The sequence below is a fragment of the Ciconia boyciana genome, chromosome 4, assembly GCF_034638445.1.
Source record: "Ciconia boyciana chromosome 4, ASM3463844v1, whole genome shotgun sequence".
NCBI classification, from domain to species: domain Eukaryota; kingdom Metazoa; phylum Chordata; class Aves; order Ciconiiformes; family Ciconiidae; genus Ciconia; species Ciconia boyciana.
The window spans coordinates 12,428,169-12,450,207 of record NC_132937.1 but is presented as its reverse complement, the minus strand read 5'-3'; the positions used below and the strand labels follow the sequence as shown (position 1 = coordinate 12,450,207).

General features: G+C 45.4%; 1 pseudogene; it reads right to left on the bottom strand.

The window, feature by feature from the left end:
- LOC140650826 (uncharacterized) overlaps positions 1 to 22,039 on the bottom strand; it is a 44,428-nt pseudogene that overhangs the window by 16,476 nt on the left and 5,913 nt on the right.

The window sequence follows — 22,039 nt, the reverse complement described above, 5'->3', positions numbered from 1 at the left end:
GGGCAATTAGATTGGTCCAAAAATGATCAGGGTTGGTGGGTGACACCACTGAAGCAATTATTAATTTCTGAAAATATGATGGAAATTCTACTCAAGAAACTGCACCAAGAAGCACACTCGGGAGCAGATGCATTAGTACTAATTGCCAAAAGACACGTCATTGGGCCAAGAATGCAAAGCCTAGCGGATATAATAGTCAAAAAGTGCGCTGTTGCGCCAATAATCCAAAAATTGCAAAGAAAATAATGGGAGGAATCGTAAAACAAGGAATAACTCCCGGGGAATACTGGCAAAGAGATTTTACGGAATTGCCAAGGTGTAATCTGTAGAAATATTTATTGGTAATGGTAGACACCTTTTCTGGTTGGCCCGAAGCTTTCCCTTGTTGCACTAACAAGGCTAGGGAAGTGATTAAAATTTTATTGAAAGAAATTATCCCCAGATTCGGTGTTCCAGAAGGTATATCCTCCGATAACGGACCCCACTTTATTGCAGAAATAGTGCAGGGAGTTTCTAGATTTCTAGACATTAAATGGGATTTGCATACCCCTTGGAGGCCACAGTCCAGTGGCAAAGTAGAAAGAATGAATCAAACTCTAAAAAGACAGATTTCTAAAGTGTGTCAGGAAACTCAAATGAAATGGGTAGATATTCTACCCATGGCATTAATGAGAGTATGAATTACACCCAGAGTTAGGGAGGGTGTTAGTCCATTTGAGATCCTGTATGGGAAACCATATCCAATCAATCATTTAACCACGAAGGGAGACCAAATGCATATAAAGGGACAGGCTGTCATTAAAGAGCATTTGATTTCTCTCTCGCAGAGTTTATCCTCCCTGCATAGGTACCTAAACCAGAAGACTCCCATTCCCTTGGATACAACGGTAAAGGTGAACGGGATCGACTCCTGGATTCGTCATACTAGAGTAAAGAAGGCACCAGACCAGGACAAGTGGACCTCTATGCCAACTGGAGAACTGAAATTCCGACTAACCAGGGACTGTCAATGAATTGTATCAAGGTTTTTCTTTTAGAAAACTACTATTGAAATTACTCCTAGGACACTCTCGGAAAGTGTTATTAATTTAGCATAGTTATAATGAAAATTGTATCTATCATCTCTGACGTTGATTAACCTAGCATTTACTTTTTGTAACAGAAATCTAGTCTTAAAACTTGTCCAATCCTTTGGAAGAATCCATAATGTCAGCAGTATAACAGCCTGTTCACCATTACCTAAATCTGCAGCCGATCCCCTTGAGTGGGGAATTTTAACTTTAGATTTAAACCGAAACTTTCCTCAGTCCCCAAATTACCTCCTTTCAGAGTCGAATGTGGTTGTACAATCTAACAGGACAAGTAGAACTATTAGCGAATGCAACCAGAGCAGGATTACAAGATTTAAAACACTCAATTACAGGAAACTTCAAAAATGGCGTTGCAGAATAGGCTAACCTTAGACTTAATGTTATTACATGAACACGGGGTATGTGGGTACCTAAAACTGAAAAACAAAGGTTGTTGCATCCATATTCCCAATATAACTGAACATTTAGATCAACACATAGACGAAATAAAACAAGTGGCAAAATCAAGTAGAAATATTCAGGCCTCTATGGAAGGAGGATGGTTAAACAAAATGTTACAAACTTTTGGATTCGCCCTAACTGGATGGTTGGCAATTTTACTTCAAACGATGATTATAATTGTAATCATCATGATAATCATCTGTATTGTTGTTAGTTGTGCCTTAAAATGTGTTAGACGACTAATTGTACAAGCTACTGATGGAAATTATGTACTATTAATAAGAACTAATAATGAGACATATGAGGACTATGAAGAAAAGTCTCATAGTCTCAAAGGGGAAAAATTATGTAAGGGCCACAGAGGCCTTATGAAACAAGACACTTTTTGTATAAACAACGCATGCCTTGCTAACGACTGTGCCTTTGAAGAAGAGCTAAAAGAATGATAAAAGGGGAATATGCAGGCCTCGTTAATCACTAACCTTCGAAGAAGAAACTAAGACGAGGAACTTCAAGGACTGATAAAGGAAACATCTTGTTTAAGGGAGATTGCCAGGCTGGGAGGATATGGCACTACATGAAGTCAACAAGATTTACAGAATCTAGGGGAAAAATAAAGACGGCAGGGGGAGATCACGACCACCGACTCAATTAAAGACCAAAGAAAGCTACCCCCCCACACCTCCTGCTAGCATGCGCAGAATATTAAATCAGCACTGTAGCTTTAAGTTGAAATAAGAGAAATGTAGACCAATAGAAAACTGCTTTGTGTAATTACTTATGCATATGTATAATTAGACCATATAAATATTGTACCTGCACGACCAAACTTTGTTCTAGCTTTGTGGAATGACCACCTAGCACCCATCTCTGTGCAGACATGAAATAAAATACCTCTGCCCTGTGTGTATATTGGCATCTCGCACACCGGGTAAACGACCTCACACTTGTGGGATAACAACATTACAAAAGATCCTAAGTGTGGCGGTGTTTGTTATTTGATGGATGGGAGGAAAAACATAAAGCTGAACTTGAAAAGGAAAGAAAACAGGAAAAGCAACAAGAAGCTAGTCTTTTAGCTGCAGCACTGGCACAGATTTTACAACCAAGAGGGCAAGGGAGATTTCCCCCTCCAAGAGAACAAAACAGGGAAAGAGGTAGGTCAGACCAGACATTTGAAAGAGGAATGAGAAGACTTGGGAATAACTGGGAGGAAAGGTGTCATTACTGTGGGGAACTTGGTCACTGGCAAAAAGACTGCCCACTTTGTCCAAAGGGGGCTCAAAGGGAACTGAACATGAGACGTGTGAGACAGGGATCAAGAAGTAATCCGCAATGACAGGAGGCAGGGGACTCAGAAGATTCTGTGGAAATTGGAGTCTATGGGATGTGGAAAGCTCATCTGAATCATAAGGAACATATAATTGGGAAAACAGAAGGAAAGGAAGTTGAATTTTTAGTCAACACAGAAGCAACATTATCACTTTTAAATTTTGTACTGAAGGGATCCGTATTACAGGACAAGGTATTAATTCAAGGGGTAACGGGAAAAAGAGAACATGTTTTAAGTAAACCAATACTATTAACAATAGGAAATAAAGGGGTGTGGGAAAGATTTGTAATAGCAGAAGAGTCCCCAGCTTGTTTATGAGAAGAGAATGTTTATGAGTTGAGAAGAGATCTCCTCCAAACCCTGGATATACAATTACATCTATCACGCAGGGGCACTGATTAGATAATCGCGGGAGTATGTGTAATATCTGAAGTCCAAGATCCCGACCTAGAGATACCAAAAACCCTGGAAGCGGTGCCCAGGGAATTGTGGAGTAAATCGGGAACTGATGTGGGACTGTTGAAATCGGCACAACCGATACACATAAAAACAAAGGGAGGAGCGCCCCCTGCTGTAAAGCAGTATCCTAGTCCCCCGGAAGCAGAGAAAAGTATTCAAAAACAAATAGATCAGTACCTTGCCCAAGGAATCTTGAAAGTGTGTGAATCCCCATATAATACCCCAATATTACCAGTAAGAAAAAATAGACTGGATAAAGATGGTGACCCCGAGTTTCGATTTGTTCAAGATTTGAGAGCAATTAACCAGCATGTTATCGTCCCACACCCTGTAGTACCAGATGCCTCTGTTATACTCTTGCAAATACTGCATTGGGCTAAGTGTTTTACTGTGATTGATTTGACTGCAGCATTCTTCAGTATTCCCATAGATGAAGAAAGACAACCCTTGTTTGCTTCCACTTGGAAGGAATAACAGTTGACATGGACTTGCCTTCCACAGGGGTTTACTGGGTCTCCCACCATGTTTTCTCAGATATTGAAAGAAGATTTAAAGGATATTGAGTTACTTGGCAGATCAATTTTAGTACAATATGTAGATGATTTATTAATAGCTAGTAGAAACTGTAATGACTGTTTAAAGGATACTATATATTTATGTACTGCCTTAACAACCAAGGGACATCGCGCATCTCTATCCAAGATCCAGCTGTGTCAAAAGGAAGTAAAATATCTGGGATTCATTTTAAAGGAAGGACAGCAGGTGATAGATCCAGAAAGAGTAAAAGCTATAATTGAAATTCCTTGGCCAGTTACGACAAAACAGCTACGAGGGGTTTTAGGTGCAGTTGGGTTTTGCTGACCATGGATACCAGGATTAGGGGAACTAACCAAACCTCTGACAGAGGCAACAAAAATAAATGAAGAAATAGAACCCATTACATGGGGGCCAGAATGGGAAAAAGCTTTTAGAGCTATAAAAGGGGCCTTGGCTTCGTCTCCAGCTTTAGGACTTCCAGACTACACAAAACCTTTTGATCTGTATATACATGAATGAAAAGGGGTGGCTAGTGGAGCATTAACACAAAAATTAGGACCTCATCAAAGACCTGTGGCATATTATTCTGTTCAACTGGATTTGGTGGCAGCAGGAGCCCCAACATGCATTAGATCAGTGACAGAAGCAGTTACAATAGTAGAGAAAAGACAATCTTTAGTATTAGGGCACCCAGTTATGATCTATGTGCCACATGAAGTTGAATTACTTCTCAAATAATATGCGACACAAGCTCTGTCTCCCCAACATGCACATAAATACAAACTAATTCTTCTGAATGCAGATAACATGACTCTAAAGAGGTGTAATACACTGAACCCAGCAACACTATTACCAATACCTGGAGAAGGGGAAGAGCATCACTGATGTGACATGGTAATCCAGACTATTAGTAAGCCATGAGCAGATCTCACAGACCTCCCCTTACAAAACCCAGATCTTGTTTTAGTCACAGATGGATCATCCTACTATTTACATGGGCAACGAAAGACTGGCTATGCAATTGTGGATCAATGGCAGGTTGTAGTCGCCGGACCCCTTCCAGCAACAGTTAGTGTTCAAGGGGCAGAATTAATTGCGTTAGCCCGAGCAGTTTGCCTGGGAAGCAGTAAGCAAGTCACCATTTATACAGATTCAAGGTATGCTTTTGGTGTATGCCATGCAATGGGCATATTATGAAAAGAACGGGGGTTTCTCACATTCTTGGGAAAAGCTGTGGCTAATGGAACAGAAATTTGGGACTTGTTGGACGCAATTCAACTTCCCAAAGAGATTGCTGTGGTTCACTGTCCAGTGAGGAGGAATTAGGCATTGCGGGAGTGAAAGAAGTAACAAGAATGAAGTATGGAGGGTCCAGGTCATGTCCGAGGGAAGGAGGCTGTGTGTCAGGAGCAGGGGTGGATGGGATTGGAGGGAGATAGGCGAGCGCGTGACTTTTGTTGTGAAGGAAGGAACTGCAAGGTTACAAGATAGCTGAAGGGACGCATGAAGGACGCGTGAACAAGACATATAAACCAATAAGAGTTCTCTCAGTAGCGCTTGTGTAAACAATTAGAAAGTATATAAGCCGTGGAACATTTCAATAAGGGGTCTTTGATTTATCCTTTATCGGAGTCTGTGCATCAATCCGCTACAGTCCAGCCCATACAAGGTACACTACTGTAATCAGCTGTCATGGTTTAACCCCAGTTGGCAACTAAGCACCACACAGCTGCTCGCTCACTCCCCCCCGATGGGATGGGGGAGAGAATCAGAAGACTAAAAGTGAGAAAACTCATGGGTTGAGATAAAGACAGTTTAATAGGGAAAGCAAAAGCTGCGCGCACAAGCAAAGCAAAACAAGGAATTCATTCACTACTTCCCATGGGCAGGCAGGTGTTCAGCCATCTCCAGGAAAGCAGGGCTCCATCACGTATAACGGTCACTTGGGAAGACAAACACCATCACTCTGAATGTCCCCCCCTTCCTTCTTCTTCCCCAACTTTATATACTGAGCATGATGTCATATGGTATGGAATAGCCCTTTGGTCAGTTTGGATCAACTGTCTTGGCTGTGTCCCCTCCCAGTTTCTTGTACACCTGGCAGAGCACGGGAAGCTGAAAAGTCCTTGACCAGTGTAAACACCACTTAGCAACAACTAAAACATCAGTGTGTTATCAACACTGTTTTCAGCACAAATCCAAAACATAGCCCCATACTAGCAACTATAAAGAAAATTAACTCTATCCCAGCCAAAACCAGCACATTCTCCACCCCTTATTCCATACTATTTACGTCATGCTCAGGTCTCACATTATCCAATACATTCTCATTACCCACCATCACCCTTCCCATCCTTTGATATAATACACAAATATCATTTCCTTAGTCTATGGACCACCCCTGTGAAATGTCTGTAAAATGTCCATAAATGTCCACAAAATGTCCACTGAGTTCATTTAGTCCATGACTTTGGGCTCCATCTCTTATGGTGGTCACTCAGGACAGGAGAGGTTGTGTGTTTCTTGGAGTTACTGGGCACCAAAGCCAGCTCAGTTTGGGTCGCTGCTGCACTTGCACTGCTTCTTGCAAGGCTTGTCCTCCATTGGTTCAGGTGGTTCCAGCTATAGTAATTCCTATAACATGCAACTCAAATCCTGGGTTACAACAATTTAAAGGTATTTCCATTACAATCTCCACCCCTGCTCCCTTTGGACCAGAGCATAGGGTTTAACATTGCAATGAACTCCTCCCCTTGCCCCTGCTCCAGCTTGGACTTATCCACAGACTGTAGTCCCTTCAGAAGTAAACTTGCTCCAACATGGCCTCATGCACAGCCACTGATGCTTCAAGGTGTACCTGCTGTAGCATGGACTTCATCCACAGCCACAGATGCTTCGAGGTGTACCTTATCCAGCGTGGACTTATCCTTGCGTTGCCGTGAAAAGCCGAAATCAGGACTCAATAGTCGGGATGACTATTAAGCAGGTATTCTTTATTGCAGCGCTGGGCAGCACTGGGGATCGCTCCGCCACAAGTGCTCCGCCAGGTTAGCACAACACATCAGTTCATATACAGAAAAATCATACATATTCATCCGATTTCCTGAAAAGGGCAGTTTTATGGTGATGAGTTCCCGGAATTCATTTACATAGTCCAAGCATGCACAGTAAAATTAGGGTTAGGGTCTTTTCACCCTTCCGGTGGTCTTCCATAGTCTTCCTCACGTTGTCCGCTAGTTGAACTTTGGGCTTCCTTTGTCCATATATAGTCATTGAGTTAGCTCATCAGTCCTTCGGCCTTGGAATGTAACAAGGGGGTCGATTTAAGCTAGTTCTTTGGTGCTTATCTTTGGCACAATCGTCCTGAGTTCCTGTTATCAGTGATTTAATTAGGAAGCCTAACGAGCTTGCTCCAGGCCTGTTTAGTCCTATCAGGTAAGAAGTTACAGGAAATGTCCTATCATCAGCTCTGCTCAGCAGGTAATTAAAACTATCTTTGCAGGGGAAGAGAACAAAAGAGAACAAGGATGCAAGTGAAACTCACAGTAAGGTCTTAGTCAGGGATTGTCAGGGATTTAACCCTTTCACTTGGGCCACAATCCCTTCAGAGGTATACCTGCTGTGGCACAGACATAACCACAGCCACAGACGTTTCAAGATATACTGCTCTGGCATGGGCTTATCCATGGGCACAGACACTTTGGGGTGTCCTGCTCCCACGTGGATTCATCCACAGCTCACAGTCCCTTCGACTCAAGTTCACACTGGAGTTCCAGCCTGTCCAGTACAGCAGCACAGAAACAGCAGCGATGCCCTGGCCATCTGCCAGCCCAGGCATATGGCCATTGCTGTTATCAAAATGTTCCCAGGCACAGCAGTGTAAGATGATAAGCAGTACAGCAGCACGGCAAGCAGCAAAAGCAAAAAAGCAGCCACTAACGAGCCCTAGATTGTAATATACAGTAAGGCAAGCAAGCCCTATGGCAAGCACAGAAGCCTGCTGATTAATAGCTAAACAGCAATAACAGCTATAAATTCTATCTAGCACATTCCAATCAAATCTGTCATTATCTCGAACCCTTCTGTCTCGTCCCACTCAGTGGGTTGCGAGATGGGTGAATCTTTTTGATTCCCCGACTGTTTGTGTACCGACAAAGGCTGATCTCTGCTCGGCAGAGCCGCGTGGTTGGTAGAGTCATGACAATGACTCAGAAGAACAGGCTGGCCAGCAACTTTATTAACTGGTGAATTCCACAAACGGACAAACTTAATGAACTAGCAAGCTCAACGAACGAACAGAGGCGATTTGACAATGGAGCTATTTTCCGTGCAACCCGTCACAATTTATCCCAAACTTACATATATTGGAAGAGTAGAGGAAGAGAGAAGCAAGAAAAGGAAAGGAGAAGAGAGGAGGAAAGAGAAAGGAAAAGTATCACCACCCTTGGATCCCACGATGATGATGACAGACGTGGCAATCCAGTGGTGGGCGTGCACGTGGTTCCCTGGAGGGTGTGTCTTTTATAGGCTAATCCCCGCCTCCAGTTACGCCCCTTGAGGACTTACATGGTTCTTGTTCTAGAAAGTTCTCAATCTTCTGCACAGGTGCTGGGGGAGGGGGATGGTCACGAGGGGTCTCTCGGGTGGTCGCAAGCCCCTTCCTCAGATAAACCCTTTGTGACCTCTGGCCATATATGGTAAGGTCCAGCGGAACCCGGAACCGTGCATCCTCCGACACGGTCTCCACGTCCTCCACGTCCCGCTCTCGCTCTCCCCCACCCCATAACGGTCACTTGGGAAGACAAACACCATCACTCCGAATGTCCCCCCCTTCCTTCTTCTTCCCCAGCTTTATATACTGAGCATGACGTCATATGGTATGGAATAGCCCCTTGGTCAGTTTGGATCAACTATCCTGGCTGTGTCCCCTCCCAGCTTCTTGTGCACCTGGCAGAGCATGGGAAGCTCAAAAGTCCTTGACTAGTGCAGCAACAACTAAAACATCAGTGTGTTATCAACACTGTTTTCAGCACAAATCCAAAACATAGCCCCATACTAGCTATTAGCTACTATAAAGAAAATTAACTCTGTCCCAGCCAAAACCAGCACATCAGCAAAGGGAATGCCCTGGCTGATGCAGCAGTGAAAGCCGCGGCTCGTCAACCTGCGGTGAAGATTTTGGTAGTTGCTTCATATGAGAGCTCATGGCCCGATGTCGACCATCCAGAGAAATTATACCAATCATATGTGACAAGTGAAGAAAAGGAACAGTGAAAAAAGTGGGAAGCAGTGGAAGATGAAAATGTAATATGGACAATAGAGGGAAAACCTGTCTTGCCGAAGAAATACCTGATAACTATAACTAGATGGTTCCATGATAAAGCTCATGGAGGAGTAGAAGCAGTAGCTACCCAAGTACAGCAAGTATGGGCAGCACTGGGTGTCTATGCAGCTGCTAAAAGAATTATTAATACCTGTCCCACCTGTCAGAGATTTACAAATGTAAAACCTGCACGTGAATTGGAGCGTCGACCATGGGCGTTTTTTCCATTCCAGAGATTGCAAATAGATTATGCTGATATGCCTGCAGTGTGTGGATATAAACATTTGCTAGTGATAGTGGACCAATTATCACGATGGGTAGAGGCTTTCCCAACAAGAAAAGCAGACACTGGAGGAGTAATAAAAGCTCTCCTTAAAGAAATTATTCCTAGGTATGGAGTACCAGAATGTACTGAATCAGACAGAGGGTCGCATTTCACTCCAGAAATAATCAACCAACTTTATAAGAGTTTAGGGACAGAAAAAAGACTGCACACTCCTTATCACCTTCAAGCATCTGGGCAAGTATAAAGAATGAATTGAACTATTAAGGAGACAATAACTAAAATTTGCACACATACAGGGTTAAAATGGCCAGAAGCATTAAATTTAGCCTTATAGGACATTCGGAATGCCCCAAGGCAACCCTTAGGACTATCGCCCACCGAAGTTCTTTTTGGAAGACATTTAGCTATACCAGGGACTTATATCCCGGCCAAAACCAGCCTCTTGAATGGAGATGAGCATTTAACATACTATGTTCTAAATTTACAAGAAAGTTTCAAAATTAAAAGGGAGCATGCTCAGTGATACCAATCCACCCCTCCAGAGATACAGGTACATGATTTGCAGCCTGGGGATAGAGTTTTAATAAAAGTATTTTCCCATAAATCTAAACTGGAACCCAGTTGGGAGGGGTCTTATACTGTCTTATTAAGTTCTTACTTTGCTGTAAAGGTTACAGGGAAGGAAGCCTGGATCCACCATTCACATGTTAAATGGCTACCTGAGGATCATTTAATAGATTAACAACGACTGGCGATGGAGAAATCTACCATGATCGCTACTTTGGAGACTGAAACCATTTGAATTTTTGAAGGATGAAGGAGTTTCAAATTTGTGTAATTTCTGTTTCCTTTCCAGGGCTACTTGGATGTGGGACTCCCCAGACGCCTAGTTAAGCAGACCATCTGAGACTGTTAATAAGGGGTTTTACCCCTCTTGGTATATACACCACCCTTATAGGAGAGATTATGGAGATTTTATGGGTGAAGTTACTAACATTCGCTGTGCTTATTACACAGGTAAAAGGAATATCTAAGTCTGTACAGCCCCATTACGAGTGGAGAGAAAACCTCTATTTTAACTTGTCACAAACCATAGTCCAAATTACTAAGAAAACTAACTGTTGGATATGTACTCACCTCCCAAGTCACTCAGCTTCAAGCATTCCCCTGTTAGGGATCCCTATATCAAATAACATATCATGGACTACCTTATGGACAAATACTACTTTCTATCGAGACCACACTGATTCACAACAATGGGAGGTGGCAATCCCAGAAGCAAAAAGCAAATATGCAACATGTGTAAAACATCAGGCCCTCCCCAGTCAACTTAAGCTCTTATACAATGGTACTACCCTTGTGGGCAACTTTAACAATTGTAACCAAACAAATAAAATACGAATAGCGGGAATACTTGGGGACTTTTCTAATACACCCTGGCCTGTACCTGAGGGAAAAGGGTGGGTTTGGATATGTGGTAAGAAAGCTCGCAAAATATTACCAGGAGATTGGTCAGGAACTTGCACCTTAGGAGCTGTTACTCCTAATATTTGTGTTCTCAAATTTGACTATGGAATCAGGATCCTGGTTACGAACATTTGTTCATAGGACCAAACATAGTAATCCACTAGTAGAAAGGCCGACCGCCTTCTACTCCTTTGCTAAATGGTTTCTTCCGTGGTTAGGAGTGAGTGAATTAGAAAAGGCCTTAGTTAATATTTCAGCGGCAATAGAAATTCTTGGCAATAATACTGCTGATGCAATTACGGCATTACAAGAAGAGGTTTCTCAGCTCTCCAAAATTACACTGCGAAATAGAATGGCATTACATACTTTGTTAGCTTCACAAGGGGAAGTATGTACAATTATTAATACCAGTTGTTACATGTACGTTGACCACAGTAGAAGGATTTCAGCTGATGTCCGGAAGATGTGGGAACAAGTAAAATTAATGCATAAAATACAATTGGACGATACTTCAGCAGGATTCCAAGAATCCTCACCTCCTGGGTACCAGATTTAGGAGCTTGGGCAAAATGAATTCTTTATGGGTTATTAATTTTCATAATGAACTTTGTAATACTGGTTTTTTGTATTCCGTGCTGTAACATTTGCTGTACTCAACTGTGCTCACACCTTAGAGGCTACAAATATTCTGCTCCCATATGAGAACAGGAATGTTAATAAAAACAAAGGGAAGACTGTTGTAGAAAAAGTTAGTTGAAACTTGGAGCTAGCAGCTTAAACATTAATAATAGCTAGAGTAGACAAAGCTAGCAGCTTAAACATTCATAGCTAGAGTAGACAAAGCCTATAGATCGTGGTATATGAACTGTAACAACCATATTACAACATGCCAAATAGCTAACTACAGAATCGGCCGAAACTGACCTAAGAGGATATGATATTGTATAAGATGACAACCACTTAGCAACCGCTTAGTAACAAAACAGCAAACAAATCAAACCAATAAAAAAGCAAGAAGACCCCAGACCTTAATATTACTATTGGTCCCAACTATCGCATGAGGGATGGGGAACTTAGATTGTAAGGGTATAATTGCCCAGGGATTTCTTTGTTCGGGGTCCCTCTTCAGAGGCACCCAGCTCAAGCTGTAGCGCTATTAATAAAAAGTACTTTCATAAAGGAATCTATCTTTCGGCTTATGCGGCAACATAGAGTCGAACCCTGTTATGCTGGCTGGCATGTGTAATTTCCATAACAGTGCCCAAGGGCAGGAGCTCACTCACTTCCAGCCCACCGGCCCAGCCAGTGCCTGCTGCTGCTCACCTTCCAGCTACTACCCACAGACTCCATCCCACTTCCACCCTGCCTGGCTCTCTGCCTGCACCTTCAGCCCAGGAGCAGGAAACGTAGGGAAGGCTTCGAGGTGCAAGGACCCCTCACTGGCTGGCATGTCAGCCAGACTGCCCAGGCTTGGGGACAGCCACAGAGAAGGGTGTCTCTGTGCAGAGCCAGCTGCACAGGCTGCCAGGGAGGAGCTCAGGGAGGAGGAAAAGGGCTGGGTGATCAGACACGGGGGCTGCAGAGGAGCAAAGACCATGCTTGTCCCTCAGCTTTGCCCGTGGCACAGACACAGGACACACTCCTGCCCAGGACATATGGGGGGGAGCACCACCGCTCACTGGTTCCCACCACACACCCCATCCAAATGCACGTGAGTGCTGTCCAGCACAGCCCTGGAGGCTTGGGGAGGCTGTCAGCCACGGCTCCAGGCCACAGCAGCCCTCCTCATGGCCTCCCCTCAACAAGGTGCAGTTAGCCCAGCAGCCCACAGGGAACATGACCCCACAAGGGCAATGAGGGGACCAGGCAGGAGATGTAGTGGGGCGCGCAGCCCCCTCCAAACCACAAGCCTTTATTGGTTGTCTGGACAGAGCAGGCAGAGTCACGAGAGAGAGCCCAGGGTCTGACTGGATATGGGGATACTGAGTGGAGAGGGGGAGAACCTAGGAGGTGGCAGGATCACAAACCGACCCTCCCTTTCCCCATATCACAACCCTGCACATTCCCCTTTCTCAACCAGCAGCAGCCACACGAAGTTAAGCTCCCTCTTTCCCTATTTGCCCGATATCCATTGAGAGCAGCTCCATCAAGGCATGCAGGTCACGCACACGGAAGCCCATGGGAAGGAGATGCTTTGGTCCCAGGGGCCAGTTGCAGGTACCACAATGATGGTCAGACAGCTCAGCCAGAGCACTGGAGGACTGTCAAAACATGTCTTTACTGGCACAAGCAGGTCATCTCAGTGTGATGTTGTGCTTCCCCCACCCCCAACCTTTATCTCCTGCAACCCTGCTCAGGTGATAACCACCAGTGGTGATTGTAATGGATGCATCTGGTCACGATGGCTGCATCAGCTCAAAGTGCATTCAGGAGACAGATAACAACACAATAGCCTAGGGCTATTGTGCAATGCACCCACCAAAGAAACTAAAATCTGTGGTCAGCATGCAAATATGACTATGGGTCAATCATCTTATCCCCCATAAATAGTGAGCAGCCCAAGAGCCCTTTGAGCTCTCCTGCACAGCAGTGGGCTGCACGCCAGGATCTCCCCTTGAGCAGGGATGCCTCTCAAGGTTACTCCTCAAGGTTGAGAGATTCCTTGCCGCAACAGATCTTCGGTAAGTGACTAAGAGCATGCTAAACTTTGAAATCTTAGCTAAGTGATATAAAGGATTGATTGCACACATATAATCCTTTAGACATAAACCATTGACCAAGTCTGGGACTAGGACTGGATCTAGCCGCACCTAGACTCCTCTCTGAGAAGGAGTTTAGAAAGCAAGGGGATCTTTTTCCGAACCTCATGACTCAACGGGAGGGTCTCCCTGACAGTTTTGTCTGACCCTGTCCTCTATGCAGTAAATAATAAAGTGTGCCTTGCCATCAAATCTTGTTAAAACACTGTCGCATTGAACTTTGTTAACTCCCTATTCTGTATCAATAAACTATATTTTTACTTCTCTCTTACGAGTGAAGTGCACCCTCACTCCATCTGCGACAAATTGGCGTAGTCGGCAGGATGGCAAGTAGTATCACCGATTATTTATGGAGGCATGGAGTGAATTCGAGTCCCAAATTCTCAGCAGAATGGACTCGTGACAATTGGCATAATTGGGAAGCCATTGAAGAATACCTAAAGGTAACTAGAGGCCACACAAAAGATGGAAAGGGGAAAGGAATTATCTGTAAGATGCTAGGTGCCTGTTTAGAAGCTGCACATCAGGAAAGAGATGATAGAAATAAAAAGGAGCAGGACCTAGAGAAAGAAATAGAAGGTAGAAAGGCAACTGAGTTGTTACTGTCTTTAAAAATTGAACAACTGCAGAAGCAGTTGCAGGAGGAAAAGGAAAAAAGACAAAAGTTGGGAGAAAAGGTCGAAATGATGCTTATACAGGCTCCCTGCCCCCCCGACATTGTACAGATTAGGAAACTAATAGGATCCCCTGAAGATTGGGATGGAGACATCTGGGGTGAGCCCGATGATAGTGAGCCAGAAGATGACGACCCTTTGTTCCCCACAAATCCTCCTGAGTATGAAGCCAGACCCATCGTTAAAACAGAAAGAACTGTGGGTCCTCGGGGTGGTCATCCGTGACATTCTACGCGAACCATCCCCTGGGATCCGTTGCAATTGACAAATTTGCAAGAGAGATATAGCAGAAAACCAGGTGAAACTGAAACGGAATACTTGTGGCGAGTATGCCTCAGTGGTGGCGACCGAATAATGTTGAGTGAGGATGAAGCAAGTGGCTATTGGGGTCCGGGAGTTTTCTTAAATTTAGGACCCGACCCGACAAATACACCCCATTCTATCACCAGCCGAGTAGCTTATTGGGCTGGAGGAATAGACAGCATGGAGCGAGGTGAACCCTCCATAATCCCCATTAAATCTCTAAGCGAGCTCTCTGTCACCGAAATCGGGAATCCAACTCCTTAACACCAATGTAGTATTAAGAAGCAGGCATTCTTTATTACGGCGCCAGATGCACGGGGGATCGTTCCACCTAGCGTGCATACCGCAGGTTACATCAGCCGAAACTTATATTGTCCAGTTACATACATATGCATCACATTTCCCAGAATGATAATGCATATTCATTCTATTTCCTGGAACTAATTATCATATTTGCGTGGTCATTACGCACGCGTCCTTGAGCTCCGAGGGGCTTCCGTGGGGGTCTCTGGTGGTCCTTGGTGGTCGTACAGGTGTGTCCTTTAGTTGACCCCTTCTTCTGGACATGCACAATCCCACCTTGCTTATGTAACTTGCTGCCCTTCTTCATGGTGCATGGTCCCTAACAATGATTTGGCACCCTTAACACAAACCAATTATTCTAACCACCCTCGACTCTTTGTCAAGATGGGCTGGGGCTGTACTGGGAACATAGCAGCATGTCCGTACTACTCCTTGTCCAATTGTCTTTGGGCATAGTAGCATATCCATAGCCATAGGTGTACAAACACAATATTAAAGCATTGTCTAACCTGCTCCTATCTCTATGTTGCTTAGTTACAAAAGAACAAACTAATCATTTTGGTTACATCTGGTTACATTTCCCCCCTTTGGAAGTTTTGAAATAATAATCTTTTCAATACTTCCACTCTTAATCTTTCATAACTCAACATAAGCAGGTGGCTTCTCTCCTGGCAGTGGTGTACGATGCTTCATCGCCGATTTCTGTGTCAACATTTTCTTTGAACATTGATAAACCAAACAAATCACCAAAACAACTGTAATCAAAATGATTAGTGTCTGTAACAACTCAGTTATCCATCTTTTAAGAGGAAATCCAAAATGTCCCAAAATTTGGCCTAACCAATTTGTTTGCATTTCACTCCTTAAACCTTGAGTCTGCTGTGCCACCCTCTTCATATCATCTATTTGTTCATTCAAAGCAGCTGTAACATTTGGGATGTGCACACAGCAATCTTGATTTCTGTAAATCCACAATCATCGCTTCAATTCCCCCATGTGTTTCTCTATGTTTTTCCTCTGCTATTTTTATCATTATTTGTGGGGTAACTATGACTTGTCGGGTGGATGTTACCCACCTCATTTTCTACTGCTCTCAACTGTTCTGCCAATAATCTATCCAATTTACCATAATTTGGTTTCGGGGTTGGAAGTTTTACCTGTTTTACTGGTACCAGGGCAAGGATGCTTTGCTCCACTGCCTCTCTAGCAGTTTTATCAGCCAATCGGTTGCCCACATTTACCACGGTTTGTCCAAATTGATGTGCTTTACAATGCATTACCACTACTTCCTTGGGCTGCTGGATGTCCTGGAGGAGTTGAAGAATTTCTTCCTGAGCTGACAACAGTCCTCTTTCCTTCCAGATAGCTCCATGTGTGTGAATCTGCTTTCTGTGCTGATGTATTCACAGGGAGAGCTTCAGCTTTCATCACTTGGGTGGTGGTGACCACTGCATACCCCGCCATCCGTTTTCCGTCTCAGACAAAGCTGCTTCCATCCATAAACAGCTCCAAATCAGGATTAGGCAACGGTTCGTCCTTCAGGTCCTGTCTGCTAGAATATACCTGTTCAATAGTTTGCAAACAATCATGGTGTAAAGACTCACCCATTTCCGAGCTCAAAAACATTGCTGGGTTCGTTGCTGTTGTAGTTTTAAGTTCCACATCATCCTGTTCCAAGAGAGTGACCTGGTATTTAAGCATGCGGCCTGGGGACTGCCATTGCCCCCCTTTTTGCTCTGAGACAGAAGTTACCATATGTGGGACATAAACCGTAATTTTCTGCCCCATGGTTAATTTCCTTGCTTCTTGAATTAAGAGTACAGTTGCTGCCACAGCTGGCAAACATCCAGGCCATCCCTTGCTGACATTATCCAATTGCTTAGAAAAATACCCAATGGCCTGTTTCCAAGTTCCTAATTTTTGAGTCAACACACCCAAAGCAAGATGTTATCGCTCATGTACAAACAATTCAAAAGGCTTTGCTAAATCTGGGAGTCCTAACGCAGGTGTGGACATCAAAGCCTTCTTCAGATTTTTAAAAGCTGTCCAACACTCAGGTGTCCACAACAGGTAATTCTCCTGGGATCCTTTCAAAGCTGCATAATTGAGGATCCACAATCGACACCACCCGACCATACCCAAAAATGTCCACAATTCCCGTATCGTTCTGGGTTCTAGAACTTGACAAATTGCTTCCTTTCTGCCTGCACCCAATCTTCTTTGTCCTTGCAAAATTTCAAAGCCTAAATATATCACAGTCTCTTTCCCAGTCTGGGCCTTGCTTTTTCATACTCGGTATCCTGCTTGTCCCAAAAAAATTCAACAAGCTGACGGTCACTTGTAAACAGTCTTCCCATGCCTCTGTTGCTATCAAGAAGTCATCTACATACTGCAATATTATTCTTTTTTCCACACTTCCAATTCCTTTGCCAACTGATTACCAAATATTGTAGGACTATTTTTGAACCCTTGAGGTAGCACTGTGCAGGTGAGTTGTGTCTTGCGTCCAGTGGTGGGGCTTTCCCATTCAAAGGCAAATATGCCTGGCTATCTTTGTCTAGAGGCATGCAGAAGAAAGCATCCTTGAGATCAAGTACAGTAAACCACTTATATTTTTCTTTTAAGGATGTCAGCAAAGTATATGTGTTAGCTACTACTGGGTGAATGTCTTAAACAATCTGATTTATGGCTCTTAAATCTTGAACTGACCTATATTCCTTGCCATTCTCTTTTTCACTAGCAATATCAGGGTATTATATTCTGATTCACACTCTATCAATAATGCATAATTCAAATATTTCGTTATTAATTCTTCCAACCCCTTTCTAGCTTCCCACTTGATAGGATACTGTTTTGTCTTACCGGTTTAGTTCCAGATTTTAGAACAACCTTTACTGGTTCCACCAATTTAGACCGACCTGGAATTCCACTAGCCCATACCAAGGGTGTTACTGCATCCTCCACTTCTGCAGGAATTTCTTCCTTCGGTCTTGGTGTGTTCTGTAACATAAAAATTCTCGCTTCCACAGCTTTTGATTCAGGTATTAACAGCTGAGTCTCCCCATTTTTAAAAATTATTTTGTGCATTCAATTTACTCAATATATCTCTTCCTAACAAAGATGATGGACATTCTGGCATATACAAAAATTGATGAGTTACCCATTGCTTTCCCAATTTGAATTTCAGAGGTTGTAAAAACCGCCGATTTTCTTCCACCCTGCTGCCCCAACAACACTCATAGTTTTATGACTAAACCCCCCTTTGCATATATTTAATACCGAATATGTTACCCCTGTATCAACTAAAAATTCTACTTCATCATTCCCCAGCTTTAATGTAACCAGGTGTTCAGCTGGGTTTGACTCCCCTGGTCTCCTTCAGTCCTCATCATTCAGAGTCATCAACTTAATTGCCTGTAGTGAAAGATCCAATTCTCTCACTTTGGGCCATTCCCTTTTCCAATGTTACAGGCAGAGCAACATCATCTTAAACTCTTATTCCTTCCCTGTTTTTTTCCAAAGTCAATACCATAAAATCTTACTGGATAATCCCACACTGTTTCTGCCACTCCAGATGATTTTGCAAAGCAAAAATAAATACCTCATAAGCTATTTCATCTCATTTACCTTCCCTTTTGCAAAATAACATTAATTGCAAGATGGTATTATATTGCAATGGACTATTCTTTGGCCATTTCTCCCCACCTTCCAAAGTATACATTGGCCACCAATGATTGCAATATTCAATTAATTGTTTCCGAGTCAAAGGATCACCCCCCAGATCTTTCCAATGTTTTAAAATATATCCCAAAGGTGTTATTTGTGGGATGGGTTTCTTGCTCGGAAATGTACCCATCTCCCAGATGACTAGTGGTTGTGATTGTGCACTATCACAGGCACTAGTCAGAGGGACCCCAACCCTTGTTGGAGCTCCCTCTGGGATTCCAGCCCCCTGCCAGAAATCCCAACCTTGGAGACTTCAACCCCCTGTCGAAGACTCCCCCTTGGGCCCTGCTCCACAGGCTTTCGCCTAGCAGAGACTTACCAACCGAGGTACCTCTTAGCCCAACCCTGCGTAGCTTTCGCCGCGCCTTACGAGCAGGCTTGGTGGGACTCTAACCCACGTCCTACCTTTGGTGGGACTCTAACCCACGTCCTACCTAAAGTGGGACTCTAACCCCACATACTGCAAAGTGGGACTCTAACCCACGTCCTACCTAAAATTCTGTTACCCGTTAAAAGAATGCCTTGTTACCTTGTTCCAGGGGATCTTGCTCAGAATTCTTCGGTCCGGGGATCGGAGGTTCTCCCCAAGAATCCCTCGGTGCCGGCTGGAGGTCCTGCGATCCCTTGGATCCGTCGAAATTCAGAAGCAGTGTCCCATCTGGGGTGCCAAAACTGTCACCGAAATCGGGAATCCAACTCCTTAACACCAATGTAGTATTAAGAAGCAGGCATTCTTTATTACGGCGCCGGATGCACGGGGGATCGTTCCACCTAGCGTGCATACCGCAGGTTACATCAGCCGAAACTTATATTGTCCAATTACATACATATGCATCAAATTTCCTGGAATGATAATGCATATTCATTCTATTTCCCGGAACTAATTATCATATTTGCGTGGTCATTACGCACGCGTCCTTGAGCTCCGAGGGGCTTCCGTGGGGGTCTCTGGTGGTCCTTGGTGGTCGTACAGGTGTGTCCTTTAGTTGACCCCTTCTTCTGGACATGCACAATCCCACCTTGCTTATGTAACTTGCTGCCCTTCTTCATGGTGCATGGTCCCTAACAATGATTTGGCACCCTTAACACAAACCAATTATTCTAACCACCCTCGACTCTTTGTCAAGATGGGCTGGGGCTGTACTGGGAACATAGCAGCATGTCCGTACTACTCCTTGTCCAATTGTCTTTGGGCATAGTAGCATATCCATAGCCATAGGTGTACAAACACAATATTAAAGCATTGTCTAACCTGCTCCTATCTCTATGTTGCTTAGTTACAAAAGAACAAACTAATAATTTTGGTTACATCTGGTTACAAGGCCTTCCTTTTCCTGGGAAGGCAAAGGGCAGTCCTGAGTCAGGGGAGAGGCTGACGTGGCCCAGGGCCCTGCTGAACCCAGTGGCAGAGGCATGGAGGGCTCTTCACACCCTCCCTCTGCCTCTCTCATGAGCACCCCAGGGGACAGCAGCTGTGGCAGCAACAGCAACAAGGGATGGGGTCTCTGAGCACACATGGTCCCTGCTCCAGCCCTGGGAAAGATGCTCATGAGCCCCAGAAAGGAGCCCTACAGCCAAGCCATGGTGGGACCAGCCAGCTGCATCCTCAACACCTGGAGAAGGGTGGGAGCAGCGGGGAGAACCCCCTCTCCATCCCCAGACACCCCACAGCACAGCATGACCTGAGGCAGAGCAGCGACTCCAAGTCTCCTGCCTACTCAACTGGACAGCACAAACCACAGTATCCCTGCAGACAGGAGGACCAGTGCCAACAGCACAACCACCACCATGACCACCGTCCCTGGCCACGGGCCCAGAGGCTGCCCTGCAACTAACACACAGCCAGGAGTGGGTGACACAGCCTGGACAATGCTCTAGCGATGGCCCCAACCTTGGTGTCAGGTGTGTGCATGTGTGTAGACATGTGTGTCCAGGCTCGGCTATCCTGGCTGCTGCAGGGACAGGAAGCGAGGCACAGCCTTGCCCTGCCTTCATGTCTGCTAGGCAGGGCAGAGGGAGGGAGCGTCTGGAGCACAGGAACTTGCCCCATCTCCCATACACAACCAGAGGGTCTAGAAGCCTGCTCAACCCAGGCTGCGCACAGCAAGAGGACACACAGAGGGCTCGGCAGCCTTAGTGCTGTCTGACATTGAGTCCCAAGTGCACCTGTATGCAGGGATAAGTATCATCTTCTTTAGTGGAAGAGTAGAGGGGCCAGCTCTGCTCTCACAGACACAAACAGGAGCTGAAGCAATGCAGCTGCTCTGGGGACCAGGCGATGCACCCCTCAAAGCAGGACTCACACAGCCCCATGGCCCCCACTGCTGAGTTGGGCTCTCAGGGTGCCCATGCTCCCTGCCTCTGTCTTGGTGGGGACGGGGTGGGTGCACACACAGCTCTGGAAGCTGCTCCAGGCTCAGTGCTAGCTCCAAGGGAGGCCACCTCAGCCAGACACAGGGCAGAACAACCACTACCCGAGACATAGGTTTGAAATTCCAGGAGCGACGCAGCCCCAGCACCAGCCACTGTGAGGCCCTGGATGGTCACCGTGTATTTGCTTCCAGGTGTCTGACAAGGTGGCATGTACTGAGTGACAGACTGGTTCACCATCACCTGCTTGAATTCAAGGAAGCTGCCATCGTGTGCTCTCCTGGCCGTGATGTCCAGCTAGAGGAAGAACAGGGAGCTGGTGGGGAGCCGCACCGACCTCCTACTCCTGCACAGGGCAGCTCTGCAGAGAGGGGCTGATACTGCTGGCTAGGGACAGGAGGGGACCTGACTCCACCAGAAACACCAGCAGCATACAGCTGATGGGTCCCGGCCGAGGAGGGCTCACACCTCTCCCCAGACTGCCTGCACAGAGCCCCAGGCAGAGAGGCGCCTGGCAAGGTGAGAGGGACCATGGGTAGTCTGCGGTCCCCTGGTACCTGGTATCCAATGATCTTCCCTTTGCAGGAGGGCAGCACCTTCCACCTGAGGGACCCCATGCTGGCATCCAGCCACAGCTTCTCCAGTTTGTCCAGCACTGGAAGCACAGGAGGATGGGGTCACGCACAGCGCTAATGAGGAGGGGCTTGAGCCCAGAGCAGGCAGCTCCTGGTCCAGGGGACGGGCTGCAAAGGGACCCCCCCAAGCAGGGTTTGTCCCCCACAAAAGGTGCGTGTGCCGCAGCAGCAGGAGCAGCAATGGTGTGGTGAGAAGGGGGAAAGTGAGGTGGGGACGTGCTGTGCTCCAGGGCCCTGCACAGCCCCTTCCCCAGAGCTCCACAAGCTCTGAGCAGCCCAAATCGCAGGACCATAATTGCGGGGGCAGATGCTCAGGCTGAGCTGCCAGGCGA